At 40.7% G+C, this 20,741-nt stretch overlaps 1 protein-coding gene across 3 annotated transcripts in view; it reads right to left on the reverse strand.

The window, feature by feature from the left end:
* Positions 1–20,741, reverse strand: part of SAMD12 (sterile alpha motif domain containing 12) — a 431,264-nt gene that overhangs the window by 278,766 nt on the left and 131,757 nt on the right. The window lies entirely within an intron of this gene.

Below are 20,741 nucleotides of genomic sequence, written 5' to 3' on the forward strand. Positions count from 1 at the left end.
CCTCATCTTTTAGAGAGTAAGACAGAAAGAGAAAACTACACATGAATATTTCTCAGTGCTGAGAAGACTAAATACTTGTTGAATGAATGAATAGATCACCAAGATATAGTGTGAGAAAAGCAAATCTCTAAACACTATTATATGACTGCACTTATGCTATAAAGCTATTTGCACACTCACATACACACAGAGTGTGTTGTCACTCAATACGTTATCTTTTTTTTAAAAAAAAGGAGGTTTATGTTCATGTATTACTTAGGTAATAAAAAAATAACATGGAAAGCAATAGATAACCCGGTGTGGGTGGCTTAGGTATTAGGTTGCGAAGTAGAAGGTGGACTAAACTTAGCTGCTTTGGAAGCCCCTTCTTTTTCACTTGGACTTTCCTCTGTTTTTACAGTGGAAAGAGCAGACCTGCAGTTGAAAGACTCTTGTTCTGGCTCTGTCAACACTGACCCGAATGACTTTAGCTGAGTCACCCAACCTGCAGAAGGGTTGTCACTTATTCTTTAGCCAGAGAATAGAAATAATGTCTATCTTCCAAGGTTAACTCTGAGAACAAGTAAGCTGATGCATGTAATAGCTCCTGATCAACTATAAAGCACTATCCAAATGCAGTAGGGGATATTATTTATCACTGTGATTATTACTCCCATAAAATGCTAACACAGTGTCTCACATAGATAAGGCACATAATATAAATTAGGGAAGTGAATGAACATATTAGAATATGTGAATTCACTCTTCTGTATTCATTCAGCATTTGCTCCCTCTAAAGAGTTCTTGTAGTCTTTTAGGGGTATCTTCTCAGGAAAAATTAAAGAGATCTGAATCCTCTATTTCATCTGACATAAGATAGCAATGATTTTAAGACTTGGATTAATTTTATGTACAACTAAGACAGAAAAAGAATGATGCTAAATAAACTATGTCACACAATGTTGTCTGATTTTGAAAATGTGAAAGAATATGTGCATTTAAAAATCTGTGAAATACAGTATTTAAATGAAAGGCTTCAGGCAAATTAGCTGATCAATTATACATTATGTCTCTCAAATGAAATTGCTAATTTAATAATAAAGCATGATTTTCTCATACCAATGGTGTTTTACAGTGCCTTTTCCCCTTTGGATGTGCTGGTCACAGCATTTTTTTTTCATGTTTTAAAAATTATAGAGAATAGATAATTACTAGTGAATGCTGACCTTTTCCTTATTATGAGTAATTATGCTATTAAAAGCATCATTTGGACCTTAATTTGATATACAAATTATTCAATTACCTAGTCTGCAGTTGTAAGGACTTTTAGCAGTCACCATTATTTGGTGAGGGGGAAGGATAGCATGAAGCAATTTCCTCGTGTACTCCATTGCAAAAATTTTAGTTGTACCAAAACAGTATTAAAGTAGTGGGTAAGCCAATAACGCCATCGAAATGTTTGATGGCACCAAATTATAACCAATGTCACCACTGAAAACATTAGCAGGAGAATAGGCCAAAGAAACTTGATAAAAATCCCTTTGCAAAGCCAAAATTAGAGACTAGGCCAAAGAAACTTGATAAAAATCCCTTTGCAAAGCCAAAATTAAAGCATGTTGTTAAAAAATAAAACTACAGTTAAGCAAAAATAACTCATCTTTAGGATGTTTGGGTGTAGTGTCCATGAAACTTGCTCTTGGTCTTAGGTATTTATTTACTGTTTTTGTTTTGGTGGTGGTGATTTGGCAATAGTAATGGCAGTAGTGGTGGTGACCGTGGTGGTGATGGTGATGACAATGGAGATCCCAGTACCCGATACAGTCCACAAAGTAGGGTGGTAGATCTACCGAAAGAAAATCTACTGCCTAAAGGCAGTGGGATATAGAAAAAAAAAAAACAAAACTGAGTTTAAATCCCAGTTTCATTACTTACTAGCTGTAGTGTCATTGGAAAATTACTGCTTCAATTTCCTCATCTGTAAAAAGTATACAATAGGCCGGGTGTGGTGGCTCATGCCTGTAATCCCAGCACTTTGGGAGGCCGAGGCGGGTGAATCACGAGGTCAGGAGATCGAGACCATCCTGGCTAACACGGTGAAACCCTGTCTCCACTAAAAATACAAAAAATTAGCCGGGCATGGTGGTGGGTGCCTGTAGCCCCAGCTATTCAGGAGGCTGAGGCAGGAGTATGGCGTGAACCCGGCAGGCGGAGCTTGCAGTGAGCCAAGATCGTGCCACTGCACTCCAGCCTGGGTGACAGAGCGAGACTCCGTCTAAAAAAAAAAAAAAAAAAGTACAAGTACATAATAATACCAAGCACCTTTCAGATTGTTGTCAGGTGTGGTAGTGGGTCTTGAAAGCCTGTCACACAGCTGAGTTTCACTAAGTATAAAGAGGCTTGGTGCAGTGGCTCATGCCTCTAAACCCTTGGCTTTGGGAGGCTGAGGCAGGAGGACTGCTTGAGTCCAAAACAAGCCTGGGCAACACAGCAAGACCTCATCTCTAAAAAGAAAAAAATAGCCGGACATGGCAGCCTGCACTTGTATTCCCAGCTACTTGGGAGGCTGAGGTGGGAGGATCCCTTTACCCCAGGAGTTTGAGGATACAGTGAGTGATGATCGCACCACTGCACTCCAGCCTGGGCAACAGAATGAGGCCCTTTCTATAATAAATGTTAAAAAAATTAAAAAGGAAGAAGAGCAGGAGGGATTCTACTTATTCAGTGGTTTTCCACTGGAATATCCTAATAGAAGAAAGTGGCTGGTTACAGTAAAAAAGCCTGGTATACATTGCCGACTCAGAATAGAAGGTAATTTGAAAAATTCCACAAATGCCAATCTTATCCACAGCTATTGTCTTGCTGTAGATTTTGACAGGGGAAAAAAAAAAGGCTTAAAATTGTCTCAAAATGGTCTGTCCTAGGAGGAGTGCTAGGTATTTCCCAGTATTTCCTATTTGCTCACCTGATATATTTTTAGTCCCTCTCTGAGTCCCAGGAGGCTGACCTCTACACATTGCCCTCCTACTTCCAGTGGGGTCAACCAATTGGAAGCACTGGCAGGAGGTGAGACAGTGGGGAGAAGGGAGAGGCCAAGGTATGTCGCTCCCTGCCTGCTTCAAAGCAGTTCTGGCAGTGGCTCCTCCCTCCAGCTTCTGTCTTCTGCTAGGCGGCACCTCCTTCTGGCATCAGCTCTGAGCCAGGCTCTGTCACACTGTAACCTCCTCTACAGCTACCTCCTGGGTCTTGCTCTGTCCCCTGGTGGTTTTCTAAACCTTCCCTATACCTCTAAGTAGTCCCCTTCTTAACATTTATTTTCAAAAATCCTAGTGAGTACGCCATCTGTTTCCTGCCTTAGTAATAGAGAATCTAAAGAAAACGTTCTGTGCACTCCTTCTGGACTTAAAAACACGGCACAGTCCCTGATCCTGTAGTCCCACAACCACATCTTTATAGAGAAAATCCAAGTGCTTTAAGAATCACTGATGTTTTCACCAATCTTCATTTTCTGGATTTGCTGCCACCCTGACTCTGTTATTCCCATGCTTTGGGCTTTCCAGACAAAATCCAAACTGTCCACCAAGGCATATGTGACCTTTTGTGTTCTTTTTCCTCCAGCCTAGTCCCTCACCCTCCTCACTTGCACTCCACATGCTTGCTAATTGTGACTCTCCGACTCATCATGCACCTTCACGCACAGGTCTCCATACATACCATTTCCTTGGCCTGGGAGGCATTGCTCTCACTGCTGTCTCTAGATAAGCTGCTTATTCTATGAGGTACAGCTGGCATGGCACACTCTCTAGCATTTTTCCCATCACCCCACACCAAGTCTCCTCCATCCTCTTATAGTACTGCACAGGTCCATCCAACAACAAATCTGGGATGGTTTAAACCTTCACTGACTTGGTTATATCCCCACCCAGTATTACTAGCCACTTGATAGTAGATTTTTTGTTGTTTGTTTTTTGAGATGCAGTCTCATTCTATAGCCCAGGATGGAATTCAGTGGTGTGATCCTGGGTCACTGCAACCTCTGCCTCCTGGGTTCAAGTGATTCTCCTGTCTCAGTCTCCTGAGTAGCTGGGATTATAGGCACGCACCACCATGCTCGGCTAATTTTTGTATTTTTAGTAAAGACAAGGTTTCTCCATGTTGGCCAGGCTGGTGTCGAACACCTGACCTCAAGTGATCCTCCCACCTCGGCCTCCCAAAGTGCTGGGATTATAGGCATGAGCCACCATACCTAGTCTAGAGCTATTTTTATTCAAAGCCCAACATAATTATCATTATCATCAATATTTTTGTAAGCATAACCATCCTCATCATCTAATGAACACCTAAACCAGTGCTTATTATGTGCCAAACAATAAAACAATTTTTTTGTTTGTTTTGAGACAGTTTTGCTCTTGTTGCCTAGGCTGGAGTGCAATGGTGCAATCTCAGCTCACTGTAACCTCCACCTCCTGGGTTCAAACGATTCTCCTACCTCGGCCTCCCGAGTAGCTGGGATTACAGGCACCTGCCACCATGCCCAGCTATTTTTTTTTTTTTTTTGTATTTTTAGTAGAAAGGGGGTTTCACCATGTTGCTCAGGCTGGTCTTGGACTCCTGACCTCAGGTGATCCATTTGCCTTGGTCTCCCAAAGTGCTGAGATTACAGGTGTGAGCCACCAAGCCCAGCTTTAAAACAATGTTTTAAGTGTTTTTCCATGTATTAATTCATTTACTATTCCCATCAACCCAATAAGACAGATAAATTGCTGTAGTTTGGATATTTAGCACTCTAAACCTCTTGCTAAAATTTGATCCCCAATGTTCTCGGTAGAGACTAGTGGGAGGTATTTAGGTCATGGGTGGATTCCTCATGAATGGGTTGATGCTGTCTTTGCAGTAATGAGTGAGTTCTCACTTTATTAGTTCCTGCAAGAGCTAATTGTTGAAAAGAACCTGCTGGCTGGGCATGGTGTCTCACACCTGTAATCCCAGCAATTTGGGAGGCTGAGGTGGGCGGATCACTTGAGGTCAGGAGTTTGAGAACAGCCTGGCCAACATGGTGAAACCCCATTCTACCAAAAATACAAAAAATTAGCCGGGCATGGTGATGCATGCCTGTAGTCCCAGCTACTCAGGAGGCTGAGGCAGGAGAATCACTTGACCCTGGGAGGTGGAGGTTGCAGTGAGCTGAGATCACGCCCCTGCACTCCAGCCTGGGTGACAGAGTGAGACTCCATCTTTAAAAAGTACAAAATAAAAAGAACCTGGTACCTCCCTCCCCTCTCTTGCTGTCTCTCTCACGATGTGATCTCTGCACACGCTGCCTCCCCTTCACCATTCTCCATGAGTGGAAGCAGCTTGTAGCCCCTCACTAGATGCAGACGCCAGGGCCATCCTTCTTGTGCAGCCTGCAGAACTGTGAGCCAAATAAACCTCTTTCTTTACAAATTACCCAGCCTCAGGTATTCATTTATAGCAATGCAAACAGACTAAGACACTAATATTACCCCCATTTTACAGATGTTGACCCTGAGGCGTGGTATGCTTAAGAAGATTGACTGGATCATAAGGCTAATAAATTGCAGAGCCAGGATTGAAATCCAAGCAGTCTAGCTCCAGAGTCTGTACTCCGTGGTCTACTGCCTCAAAGGGACTTAAATAACATTTGTTGGATTATTTAATAAATGTTAGTGAGGCTTACTACACACAAAATTGGAATCAAAAAATAGGAAAGTATGGCTAGATTTGGTTATAGAAGCCTTTTGGGAAAATCCTGTTTTGGGCTTAAGATCCATTAGCGTCATCATGTAATTTTTTCCTTCTTTGCAGGAGAAGCAGATGGGATCAACAGATTAACAAATTATTCACTGTTCCCAAGCAAGGCACTGCTAGGATCTCAATGTCCCTTCCCAGAAGACTAACTGTATCTGCAAGAAGATAGGTAGAGGCAATGTCAGGTTTGTAAATTGCCTGTGAAAATCCTTCTCTTTCATAGGAATCATTTCTTTAAGTAATAGTATAAAACATCTGCTACATGGCATCCTAAATACCATGGGTTTGCAAAGGCTGTGCTTGGGTGTCATTATTAAACCTGTTCCCCAAACATCAAGAGAATTGTGACTTATCACCAGAGTCCATACTTCCTGACCTGAATGAAAAGAGGAGTCAAAACATTTCCCCAGACTTGATTGATTACCTACTAGGAGAGACACAATCTTAGCTGCACGTTGCAGGTGTGTCCTCTGCCATCCCCCTCAAAGTCTGGGTAAACTGAGCCAGTTCTCACATCCTGGACCATGCAAATAAGAGAAGATTCTCATCTTTAGACAGAGGACAGGAGTAATGTGGGCAGTGTCTGGGTTTTGCTAGGCACTCTCCATTTTTTCAGGAAACGAAGGACAATACATTTATTTTGGATGGCTCCTGTCCTTTGGTGCCTGAAATTTTTCTTTTACAGAGATAAAGAATCCAAGTAGAGTCTAGTCCAGAAAGATGAGACATCTTTAATTCTGCCAAAGCCCCCAACAGTTCCAAAGCTCCCAGATTCCAGTTTCAAAATATCGCATGGCTGACATCATCACAAGAATACAAGAGAAATGACAGAAATCACATGGAGGGGCTTACAGTGATAGAGGAGACTAAAGGTGGCTGTATTGCTACCATCTCAATTCAACAAATTTGAACAGGTGGCTCTAGAAACATGACAATAGTAGGCATGTTCTTAAAATTACTAAAAATACATACTAAAATTATTTCATGCCCTCGTTTGCATTCTGGCAGCCTGAATATCAAAGATTTCTGCCAAGTAACCTTAATGCTCAGAAAATGGCATTTGTTTCTTTAGCTCGAGTAGTTCTCTGCCAGCTCTTGAGCAATGCCCACTGTCTCTTCCCAATTGTCAGCAATGGTACAAACGCAGTCCTCTAGAGAGCCTATCATGAACTGTTTCCAATCCAGACACATCACTTCCTGTACCTGCGTACTTCAGCAGGCCTCTCTATTCACCGGGGTGAATTACAGCACCGAGATGGACCACTGGCTGATTCTGAGGCTTTCTTTTTCTTTTTTTTTTTTTGAGTTGGAGTCTTGCTCTGTTGCCCAGCCTGGAGTGCAGTGGCGTGATCTCGGCTCACTGCAACCTCCACCTCCCGAGTTCAAACAATTCTCATGCCTCAGCCTCCTGAGTAGCTGGGATTACAGGCGCCCACCACCATGCCTGACTAATTTTTATATTTTTAGTAGAGACAGGGTTTTGCCATGTTGGCCAGGCTGGTCTCGAACTCCTGACCTCAAGTGATCTGCCCACTTCACCCTCCCAAAGTGCTGGGATTACAGGCAAGAGCCATTGCGCTCAACCTCTGCGGCTGGTTTGATGTTCAATTCAGAATGGCTGTTTCACAAGTCCTCAAACAGCAACTCCTGCTTGTTCCCTGAGACAGCTACACATAATTAGCTGAAGATAAAAGATCCTTTGTTTTAACACAACCCAGATATATTTGGCTCAAATTATTTACTTTTTCCATTTTCCTATTTTGAGCTGGTGGCTCTCCCGTTTTTCTAATCATTTGAATTTATATGTATGGCTCAAATGATACTTTGGTTTGAATATCAGTTGAACGTTTGTAAGTCTCAATGGACATTGGGAACAGGATATGTACAGGGACTTATTCCCACGTGGATTCTACAATACTGGCTGTGGGGACCGAAAATTCTGACAGGGAACTGGCCGGGCGCGGTGGCTCACGCCTGTAATCCCAGCACTTTGGGAGCTGAGGTGGGCGGATCATGAGGTCAGGAGATCGAGACCATCCTGGCTAACACGGTGAAACCCCGTCTCTACTAAAAATACAAAAAAAATTAGTCAGGCATGGCAGCGGGTGCCTGTAGTCCCAGCTACTCGGAGACTGAGGCAGGAGAATGGTTTGAACCCAGGAGGTGGGGCTTGCAGTGAGCAGAGATCTCGCCACTGCACTCCAGCCTGGGTGACAGAGCAAGACCCCGTCTCAAAAAAAAAAAAGGAATTAATATATATTCAATAATATTGCCTGCCTAACTCTGCACCTCTAGTTCTCAATATGCCTTCATTTATATTCTAATCACCATCCAATTACCTAAATATAAATCCTTTTATATCAAATTAATTTAATAAACTATTTATAAAAAGGCAGTGAGCTCAACAACTACCAGAAATTTAATTCCTTTGAGCCTTAGATAATTAGCAAGATGGCTTGGCCAAAATATTTTCTTCCATCAGGGTGTCCCCATTAAGGGAAAGCTGCTGTTCACTTTTCAATCAGGACTAGAGGAGAGACCTGAATTATCAGGCTTAACTGCAGAGCCCCTGACCACCCAAAGACAAAGAGGAAAATATCAGGAACCAGGGAAGAGCCAACAGGGCTGTGTGGAGAGCCTCATTTTCTTAAGCCACAAAGTAATGAACCTGCTGCATAAACCCAAGGAAAGGGAGGGAGTGTATGTAGATTTTATTTAAAACATTTCTAAAGCACATTAGATATAGTAAATAGTTATCATGACAACTCATAATTGTTCCCCTTTCAGGGTTGTGGCAAGCGAGGCACAAATAAGTTAACTTACCCAACATCATACAGCTTGCAAATGGCAGAACTGACCAGGCAGTCTGGCCCAAGACTCTCTGCTATTAACCACCACTCTGGGCTGCCTCTCTGTGTCAGTTATGGTTGAGTCTCTTCCTAATGACTAGCTGCTTGGGGCAGTTTCTGTCATCACAGTCTCCACTGCATTGATCTGCTTTTCATGATCTGTGCTGTTTCTCCCCAGCAGTGAGTGGGAGCTCCAGGAACTCATTAGAGAAGAGCTGACACTCCATTATTTGACATTAAGCTACCCAAGCAATGAAAATATGTCATAGTTACTCAAGGCCAGTGTCAGAAAATTTCTATCCCATACCTGGGACACCATTTTCAAGACAAATGGATTTGGTAGGTTGTTTTCCCTCTGTCATTTGATGAACAGTTAGCAGTCAATACATTTGTAATTCTTTTGCACAAAACTCGGCATTGGCTCCCCATTTCTCTCAAAATAAAAGTCAAGTCCTTACAGCAAACTACAATGTCTTTCCCAATCTGTGTCTCAGTTACTGTCTCTCTGATCACATCTCCTACCACTGTACCTTAGTTCACTATCCTGTAACCACACTGGCCTCTCTGCCCTTTCTGTGACTTGCCAGGCACACTGTGCCTCAGGACCTCTGCACTGGCTGTTCCCCTCACCCGGATCACTGTTATTAGTCCATTTTCACACTGCTGATAAAAGACATATCTGAGACTCAGAAGAAAAATAGGTTTGATGGACTCACAGTTCCACATGTTTGGGGAGGCCTCACAATCATGGCGGAAGGTGAAAGGCACCTCTTACATGGCAGCGGCAAGAGAGAATGAGAAGTGAAAGCAGAAACCCCTTATAAAACTATCAGGTCTTGTGAGATTTATTCACTACCACGAGAACAGTATGGGGGAAACCACCCCCATGATTCAATTATCTCCCACCGGGTCCCTCCCACAACACTTGGGAATTATGGGAGTACAACTCAAGATGAGATTTGGGTGGGGACACAGAGCCAAATCACATCAATCACTTTCCTCCAAAATTCTCATAGCTAATTCTCTTTCAAGTATTTACTAAAATGTCAGCTATTCAGCAAAGCCTCCTCTGACCCATTACTGCATCCATGAGCACCAGCAATCCTTCCCTTACTCTTTCCCTGCCATGATACTCTTTTTTTTTTTTTTAATATAATTGCTTCTAGAAAGTAAGTTCTGCAAAAGTGGGTATGTTTGTCATTTGTGATCACTGCTACATCCCTGGACACTATCACAGGCCCTCTTAGTTCACAGTTGCACTTATTATCTCTTGAAAACAAGGTAAGAGGGAAGGAGGGCAGAAGGAGAAAACTATAAACAGAATACCAGAATCATATTTAGATTCAATAGGCAAGGTCTTTGCAGAATCTAAATAACATCAAAAGCCAAGCATATAAAACGAAGAAAAAATTAGGCATGCACTTTTGGAAAACTTCAGCATTAGGTAATTTAATGATTTTCTAGGCAAGGAGAAGCAAATGGTTTTCTCTTTCATTCCAGCTTCAGTAGCAGGGACGTTGTACTTGATTACTGATGCCTGTGGAAAGCGGCAGCCTCATGCCACATGTCCTAAGTGAAAGATAGCAGTGGGTGACCACAGTATGGTGAGCAAATTGGAAGGTTACAGGAAGAGAAGCAATCCTCCTGAATAGCACAAGGGGCAGCATGCATTTCCTCAACACTCTTTAGTACTCCTTGCTACTGCTTAGTATCCTGTACTACCATATCTCACACGACATGTATTAAAAATTACAGATTTATCATCAAATATTGTGGTGTAAGTTGATTATGTAATTTCTGAATTTTAGTGCAAAGTTATAAAACTCTTAACTGAAATAAGTGCAGTTGCAAATGTCAGGTGCAAATGTCAGGCACTATGTTTGGACCCAGTAATGCAAACAACAGGGTCAAGCAAATTAATCATTAAGTAACCCAATGTGTTCAATACGATGACAGAGGTATAAACTGTCGCAATAGTCTCCTAACTGGTCCCCCTTCATTGACTTGGGCCCCCTCAAAAGCACTCTCCTGGGAACAACCAGAATGATTTTAAAAATGCACATCAGAAACTGCAGCCCTTCAGCTGTCTCCCTGGTTTCCCATCATGCTTCAGATCCTGCCCCTTAATGAGGCCTGCAAGGCTGCATGTGATGACCCTCACCTCTGGACTTGGCTCCAGCGGCACTGGCATCTCCAGTTCCCTGAAGGCCCCTTCATGCCACCTCCTCCATACAATTTCCTCTATCTGCCCAGGCCTTTCTCAACCTCTTCTCCATTGATCTTGGCAAAATAATTTATTCTCATCTTTCAAGCCTCAGTTTATTTTACTTTATTTTGAGACAGAGTTTCACTCTGTTGCCCAGGCTGGAGTGTAGTGGCAGGATCTTGGCTCACTGCATCCTCTGCCTCCCGGGTTCAAGCGACTCTCCTGCCTCAGCCTCCCGAATAGCTGGGATTACAAGTGTGTGCCACCAAGCCTGGCTAATTTTTTTTTATTTTTTATTTTTAGTAGAGAGACAGAATCTCACCATGTTGGCCAGGCTGGTCTCAAACTCCTGACCTCAAGTGATCCGCCTGCCTTAGCCTCCCAAAGTGCTAAGATTACAGGTGTGAGCCACTGCACCCAGCCATTCTACAGCAATTTCTAATTTAGTACTAAACTATTTGTTTACAGCATATAAAATACATGAAAACACAGGCCATCTCTATTTAGGTCACCATTTGAATACTTAACACCTAGCAGTGTTCTCAGCACATAGTAGGAGCTAAAACAATATTTGCTGAATAGCAGGTTAGGTGGTTGGCTGGTAAACTGGTAGGAAGAAGGAAAAGAGGGAGGAAGGAAAGGAGAAAGGGAGTGAGGAGTTCAGGGGACAAAGGAAGACTAAGAAAGAACCAGTTAATTTTCTATAAGGAATAAGAAAGTAAGATCCTAACAGGCTTTGCAGAGGAGGGCCATTTTGATCTATTTTTACCAATGATTTGAAGTCAAAGACTTAACCAGCCCTGTGCTAGATGGTCTGGGGACACATGAGGGATTTAAAAATGGTTGATCATAATCCCATCCTTCAATGATCTTATAAATGTGTGGGCACAACTGACTTACCTAAATGAAAAAAAATAGCAGAGGCACAAAAAAGAGTTCCATTAAATATAATAAAACTCCAAAATACAGGGCTTGGACAATAAATCACTTAAGGGAGAGATAGGAGGCTTCCATAGAGGAAGTGAGACCTGCAGTTCGCCTTGGAAAACACTCACAGAAGCACTTACTCTGAGTCTGGCAAGGTTCCAAGACCTCTACCTATATTAACTCGTTTAATTTCCCCAACAGCCCCATGAGGTAGATTACAACAATTATTTCCATTTTACAAATTAGGCAAGATTACACAGCTAATTAATGGAAGAGCAGGGATTCACATCCAGGCAGTATTACTCCTCAAAGTATGATGCCCAATGCCATCTGTTAAATGACCATCCATTATTTTCATTCCAAAAACAAAGGTCATGAGCATCTTTTTAATTCAATAGGTGCCGAATCCTATAATTTTAAATACATGAAATGAGCACTTAATGCAGCAGGTCAGACCCTTGATATAAGATGACACTTACCTTCCCCAAATGGGCATTATTAGTCATTTCAATCTTTTCCCTAGAGTTACAGAGACTTTTTGAAGGGAAAATCATTTTAACTTGTCCCAACTCACTTCACTTCGTACACTCCAACTTTTACTGAATGGCTGCCAAATGGAAAGGAAGGAAAATGGGTACAGTTGACCCTCTAGATCAGTAGGTTCTACACCTGTGGGTTCAACCAACCTTGGACGGGAAATATATATTTTTTTAAATTGTGTCTGTACTAAGTATGTACAGACTTTTCCCCCCTTATTGTTATTCCCTAAACAATGCAGTACAGCAATTATTTATATACCACTTACACTACAGTAATTATTGTAAGTAATCTAGAGATTAAAGTATACAAGAGATGTGCATAGGTTATATGCAAATACTATGCAATTTTATATGAGGAACTTGGGCATCCACAGATTTTGATATCTGTGGGAGGTCCTAGAATCAATCCCTCCAGGTATGGAAGGATGACTGTACGTATTTTATTGCTTGCTTTAAAGTTGTCCATGGATCAGTAATTCAGGGAACCCGAAGAGGTCACCTCACCCTATAATGAGGACATTCAGATGCTTTTGCAATAAAATTCCTTGAGAAAAGGCCCAAAAAGGACCTACCTGGAAGCCTCCTCTGTACTGAAGTGTTTTCATTGGCTTTTTGAGTATTATTCCCAGGGAAGCCACGAGGAAGAGAAAGTAAATACATTTTATATTCAGTAAAATTGGCAATTAGAGGGCAGTGCTGCAAAGTATTCTTAAAGTATCTGATCTTTGCCATCCATCTCAATCTAAAAAAATTTCAGGTGCAAATATAATCATGCTAGCTTTATGCAGAATATGATGAGCCTCATGAATAAATTATTAGAGAGACATGGAAGAGGTATAAGGGCATTAAACAAAATTATTTAATAAAGTAATAATCGTGTCAGAAAACGTATCTGCTATTTGTAACAATCAAGACAATAACTGGGAGTGTTCGAGGTTAAAACACAAACCATCAGCAGCATCCTAGTAATTCACTACACTTGACATTTTAAGGAGACACTATTTTGCATTAACATGTACTTTTTATGGAGAAACATACCACTTAGATTTGTACACCAAAAAAGACTGACATTATAAGAACCTTGTCTTAAATCACTTTCTACATTTATTGCCCTGCTTGTGTCATCTAATGTGGTCATTTACAATTTGCTTTAACAAATAAGAACTTCTGTCAATCATTCAACTCTTGCCGTACTGAGACCAAGGTTGCCATCTAGTGAATTTCATTACGACATTTTATTTAGTAGTCAGTAGCCAACTTTGATTTTGTCAATAAGATGAAATTTAAGTATTACAATGCATATATAGATCACTATTATTAACAAATTTCCTAAATGCCTACTAATACTTTTATATAATCGAAAAATTCTTACATGCATGAAGAAAGTACACAATTATAATAGACAGTAGTACAGAAATTCATGTTTGAGGATGTACTCAGGGTCAGATGCTCTGCCAGGATCTTTGGCATACTATTTGTGCTTTAATTTTTAGAATAACACCATATTGTCATTCTTACCCCCATTTTGTTGACAAGAAAACCAAGGTTCAGAGAGATTAACCTGCAGAAGACCACCCAGATAGATTCAAAGCCAGATTTATTCAATCAGCATATATATACCAAGCGCCAACTCTATGTTAAGTAATGTTCTCAGTACTAGGTGCACAACAAGAAACTAAACTGAGAAAATGTCTAGCTATATGAAGTTCATTCTAGTGGAGGTAGACAATTAAAAATCATCCTGTGATATGTCATACAGTGATACATGCTATGAGGACAACAGAGTAGGGTAAGGGGAAAGGGTGGGAGAGCTTATTTGATAAGGGAACATGGGAGCAGAGACATCAATGAAGTCAATTATGTGGATGAGGTGGTCATGTGCATATCTGAAGAATGAGCTTAGGTGTGCTGGCCAGGTGGAATTCGTAACCGATCTATGATATTCTATTACAAGTAAATTACAAATGTATTATTGATACAGCTTTGTAGTTCAAAATATCACTGTGCCCATGGTTTCAGTTATGTAGGATGAGTAAGTCTTAGAGATCTACTGTACAGCACAGTGCCTAGTTAACAACACTGCACTGTATACTTAAAAATTTGTTAAGAGGGCATATTTTATGTTAAGTATTCTTATCACAAAATAATAAAAATTAGAGCGGGCTGGCTGTAGGAAACTGGGAGGTATGTTTATGGCACAGATTGGTGATGGTTTCATAGGCATATTCCGTATATTCTTATCTCCAAACTCATCAAGTTGTACACATTAAACATGTACTGCTTTTTGTACGTCAATAATAGCTCAAAAAAGTGATTAAAAAATACCACTGTCCTCTTTTCAAGCAGAACACCAAATCAGTTGAGATTCCCTCACAAAACCAACGGCTATGATTTCCTAAGGAGCCTTACCTCTCTCTCTGTTGCCAGCACATTTCTGTCAACTCTTGGGTGCTTTGCTCTCACAGAAGCAGAAGATGGCCAGAAAAAAAACAGTCTGCCTTTGTCTCTAGAAGGGTGGTTACAAACTCTAAAATGTCACACTCTTTTTTCTCTTACTTTGATTTATTCATTTAACAAATATTTATGAAATATTTGCTCTGGGCATTGAGAATATGGAGGTCAAGAAACCCAATGATCCTTGGTCGTATGCAGCTTTCATGGTAATGGATCTACCCAATGATGCTTGTGGGTGGTCCTGACCACCCAGCTGGAAATCTGTTCCTGTTTGTCTACAACTGCACCATCATGATCTGCAGTCCCAAGCCCTGGCTTTTCACTTGAACTGTTCCTCTTCTATGTGCTTTTTCATAGCATAAATTTTATTAAACATTGGTTATCCTATGACACAGGATCAGCGATATTCACTAATATTCTCTAAGTAAACCAGATGGCCTGGTTTGCAAAGACCCCCACCTTCACACTCCACACCCAGGACTTACTACTTTTTTCTTTCACCAAGTCAGTACTCCTGGGAGAGGTAACATATTAAAACAATTCACACAAAAGCTGCAATGACACATTAAATACACTTTTCTCCTGCAAATGACAGAGGTGGAAGAGATGGGGGAAGGAGGAAGAAAGACTAAGTAGGCTGACTGGATGGTGAGAGAAGGCAGAGATGATAAAGAAACAAGAACACAATTTTACCCACCTTATTCCATAGTTTTCCTAAATTGAAAGTTCTTAATAGAGATTTTCTCTTTCCTCTTAATCATTTTTCTTTCTATAAACTTCATTCTGGACTACGACATTTGTGCTATAGAAGTCAATTGGCAAAATGCATATATATGCATATTATAAATTAAATAATTTTGCCTTGAGTTAGCAACATTTAAAGAATGTTATGGGCAGTTCTAGCAGCTGAAATCCATAAATAATTTTGAATTGTCTGATTTCAGTAATATGGATTTCGATGAAAAATAGGGAACTAAAAGTAGTGTTTGAGGATAAAAGGGAATTAAAAAAAGCTAACCAAATCATTACAATTACTCAATATTGGTATGGCAAATCCAAACACAGCTGACTGGTTTTTATCCTCAATTTCCTCATGTGTGAAACAACACATATCACAGAGTCACTATGGGATGGAATTGAACAATGTTGTATCAGTCAGGGTCCTGGCAGGAAACAGATGGCACAATGAGGTACATGAGAATTTCATGAAGGTAGTTAACAGAATGGCCCCCAAAAATATTCATATCCTTAACCTTCTAACCTGGGAATGTTACTTTGCATGGGAAAAGGAACTTTGCTGGCATGATTAAGATTAAGGACCTCAAGATGAAGAAATTCTCTTGTTATTGGGGAGGCCCAAACTTAAAAGAAGAGAGTAGGCTGGGGGTGGTGGCTCACGCCTGTAATCCCAGCACGTTGGGAGGCCAAGGCGGGCGGATCACAAGGTCAGGAGATAGAGACCATCCTGGCTAACACGGTGAAACTCCATCTCTACTAAAAAATACAAAAAAATTAGTCGGGTGTAGTGGGGGGCGCCTGTAGTCCCAGCTACTCGGGAGGCTGAGGCAGGAGAATGGCGTGAACCTGGGAGGTAGAGCTTGCAGTGAGCCGAGATTGCGCCACTGCACTCCAGCCTGGGTGACAGAGCGAGAATCCGTCTAAAAAAAAAAAAAGAGAGAGAGTAGCAAAAGATGGGGTTAGAGAGCTGTGACGTGAAGGCTTAAACTGCTATTGCTGGCTTTGAAGATAGGAGGAGGGGCCAGGAGCCAAAGAATGCAGGCATTCTCTAGAAACTGGAGAAGGCAAGAAAACACATTCCTTCCACAGCCTCCAGAAAGGAAAGTGGCCCTGCTTATACCTTGATTGTAGCCCAAGGAGACCCATGTTGGACTTATGCACACACAACTATAATATAACAAATCAGTGTTGGTTTAAGCAACAGAATTTGTGGTAATTTGCCAAACAACATAAAAAAAAATACAGTAGGCAGTATTGACTAAGGTACAGGAAGATTTAAGGAAAGCAACAAGGGGAGATGAAGCACCTCTGTGCTAGCAATGGTGGGAGGCAGACAGCCCATCTAGGCCCGAAGAGCAAGGCTCTGAGAGAGGCATGGCTGGAGCAGAGGTGCCCTCCGACAGGACCCATGGCCACAGGTAGCAGAATGCAGCCACTGTCAAACCCCAGCCCAATAGAGGTGGAGTAAGGGGAATAAATATTCCAACTTCTTTCTCCTCCTGCCCATGCTGGTGTTTTCCAATAGGAAGTCAGAGGGCAGGGAAGTGTGGGTGACATGGTCTTACCAGGGTCCAAGTAGGGCAAAGACGGGTGCAGAGTGGCTCTAGGTGGGGCAAACAGAATCCCCAGCACAAGTGTTCGTAAAGGACCTAGGGTGGGGCTAGGACATGGTCAGCTTTCCCACCAAAGCAGCCCATTCCACCACCTTAGGGTGTCAGTGGCTATAGGTTTTTGTTGTTTTCCAGCAATTATATACAATTGTGTTATATGTGGCACATAATATAAGACTTGAGCACTAAGCTCCTCTGGGAAATGACTAAGCTTTGAAAGGAATTCAGGGGAAGGCACACTAAGTCTAATGAATAAGCAAAGACAAGGACCAGGAGGGGCTGGAAGACAAGTCAGGCCACACTGAATGTACATCAGATACCTTCATTATTTCAGAGTTCCCCTAGTCATATAAGGTTTAAAGGAGTCCAGGCTTCTGCTACTTAGGCGAGAGTGTCCAATAACATAGCAGCTTAGCAAAAAGAAGAAATCCACATCTGGATGCCTCATGTTGCTTCTGAAAGGACTGAAAGGAAGGACTGCAGTTTTATTGAGCCTTTAACCTAATAAGTATTATGCTTTGTGCTAAGCGCTTTCACAAATATTCTTTTGTTCCAGTTTCCCAAATGACCTCTTGAGTTAGGGATTATTGGTCCCTTCTTAGAGAAAAGGAAAATGGAACTCAGGGACGAAAAGTAACTTGCTCAGAGATAATGCACGACAGAATTGGGATTTGACCTCTATCCTTTCTATTCTAGGTCCACTTTTCTCTCGATCACAATATGGTCCAGCATGGCTGGACAAATGATGACTTTATAACTTGAAAGACAAACTGACAAAACTCACTATGATTTTCAATTCCTGCAGTCTGATTAATTTCACCAGCGATATATAATTAATATAATCCATTGTTACCCCACAACAGCGACATATTCACTGTGCAGTACGACATACAGCTAGTGAATCTAAATGAAAGTATGCTTACTTCCATAAGTATGTGAAAGCAGGTCTCTGGATTCACAGACATCCAGTTAGTACAGGAGTAAAAAAAAAAATAAGACTATCAAATGTGGGTTTATAACCATTATCAATAATGATGAGCCTTACCCCAAACACATTTTGTTCTTTGGGACACAGTTAATAAGACATGTATTGTGTACCCCCCACCCCTTCATTAATTTTACTATTTTTTTCAAATGACAAGTTGCATCATCTGAAGGGCTCAAAGAAAAATGTTTTACAGAGTATGTCTAATGGAAATACTGGACAACACTCCAAAGAGACTCAGAACCACCATATACAATTTATTTTAATTTATTATTGCTTTTACTTTTTTGAGGTATGTAAACAGGAAGGTGCACTAATCTTTACAGGTACAGTGCAATAATATTTTGCATATGTATACACCATGCAATCACAGCCTCCATCAAGACCTTGGGAAATTCCATCATCCCAGAAGGTTTCCCCTCATGTTTCTTGGCACCCAATCCCCTCCCACCAACCCTCATTTCCAGGGTAACTGCTATTCTGGTACCTCTCAGTTTTTGCCTTCTGTTGAATCTTACAAAAATGGGATGATACAGCATACAGTCTTCTGTGTCTGGCTCCTTTTGATTTGCACAACATCCATATTGTTACATGCACGAGTAATTCATTCTTACTGTGCAGAGACTACACCAAAGTTGGTTTTAGTTTTTTCCTCCCTTCTCCTATTGGTGGACACCTGGGTTCTTTCTAGTTTGTAGGTATTTTGAGTAAAGCTGCTGTGACATTCTTGTACAAGTCTTTGTTTGGATACATTTTCATTTCTCTTGGGTAAATATCTAGGAGCAGAATGCTTAGTCATAAGTTAAGTGTTTAACTGTATAAAAACAAAAACAAAAATCTTGTCAAACACTTTTCTGAAGAGGTTGTACCAGTTTACACTTCAGCAAAAATGTGTGAAAGTTCCAGTTGGTTCTGGTCAAACCCTGGTATTGACATTTGTTTCCATATAGACATTCTGGGGAGGAGGTTGTGGTATCTCTTTCTGTTTTTAATTTGCTTTTCTGTGATAAGTAATTATTATGTGTTTATTGGCCATCTCAATACCCCTCTTTTGTGAAGTGCCTGTTCAAATCTTTTGACTATTCTTAATTGGGGGGTTTGTCTTTTTTCTCACTGATTTATAGAACTTCTTTATATACTCTGGATATAAGTCTTTGCTGGATTTATGTATTGCAAATATCTTCAGCTAGCCTGTGACTTGCCTTTTTATTCTGCCATGTGTTCTGATGATCAGAAGCTTTTAATTTTAATACATCTACTTTATCATTTTTTCTTGTGGTTAGTCATTTTTGTGCTTTGTTTCAGGAATTTTTGCCTAATCTGAGGTCATGAAGTTATTCCCTTTGTAAGCAACTTTAAAAATATTCTAGTAGAAGGAATCTTCAAATGCCAAGAATTTCAGCCTCTAGCCTCCTCCTAAGTTTCCTCTAAACAAACTAAAATAGATAAGCTTCTTCCCCCTTTAAAGATCTCTAGAGAAACCACCTTGATAAATTTCTTTCAGTAGCCTGTTCCGGTGCTTTAAAATCCTTCCTATCAGGATGTTTTTTATGTCAACTGGAAATTACAATACTGTTCATGTGATGGATTTATAATGCCTCCAATTTTCACATTAAAAACTAATTTAAAACATTTTTAGCTCGTAATGTCCTTCTGTTCTAAGCCCAGTTGTTATAATGGCTTCTGTTTTATTGTGTTTCTTATGTTGGCTTTTCCTTTTGTTTAATACACCGAAAGGAAGTAGCATGATTTAATTGTTCAAAACAACTACACAAATTATTCGTTATTACTAAGATATTGAGATCCTGGTGGACTCTGGGGTGGGGGGTATAAAAAAGGAAAGGAAGCAGCTCTGCTCTCCTGAAACATCCTAGAAAATTCAGATTAATATGAGGGAGGAATGTTCCTCTTTACATACCACTTCTCTGCACAGCCCCTGCCTATAGAAAAAGGCAGATAGGAAAGGTCTTTATTGAGTAAAATTTGTTAAGTTCTTACTATCATAGCATTCAAAAAAATAAGAGTCTGATAGTGTTGATGTAGCAAATCATTATCATACGTTAACATTTTTCAGCTGTTTAGATATGAGAGTCACGTAACTTTCCTATTTAAGATGATAATCAATTTTTCTCAATACAAGATAAAAGGGAGGGAACCTATTTATTGAGATGTGGTTCCCATATTGTTGGCAATTAGTTTATAATAGTGGGTCATGTCTATCATTTTCCTATACTTCAAACCAGCCACTAGCAGGAATTGAAAGTGAAAACTACCAAGTGTTATTCGTGTTGATGAAGGATTGCTTCATTTTTATCATCTTCATCCCTAAGGACAAAGAAAAGAGAATGCAAAATATCATGGAAATGTGAATAAAGTTTTTGTGTTCAGGGATAATAATAAAGCCAGGATAGTCATTTAAAAATGCAAATCTGAGCATGTTAGTTAGGATTAGGTTCAGCTAAGAGTAACAACAACAACAACAACCACAAATCCAAAGGTAATTTTCTCTTCTCTTCTCTTTCTCCCTCTCACATCTCAGGAATACCACGTCAATTCCTTTCCATGAAGTCCAAAGGATCTGATCTCAGGTGTGACCAGCATCTTCAAGGCCCAAGGCCACATCTAAGTTTCTGGATGCAGGAAGAAGCAGGAAATAAAGAAGAAAATGGGCATACACCAGTTTTCTCC

The sequence above is a fragment of the Gorilla gorilla genome, chromosome 7 (genome assembly GCF_029281585.2).
Source record: "Gorilla gorilla gorilla isolate KB3781 chromosome 7, NHGRI_mGorGor1-v2.1_pri, whole genome shotgun sequence".
NCBI lineage: Eukaryota > Metazoa > Chordata > Mammalia > Primates > Hominidae > Gorilla > Gorilla gorilla.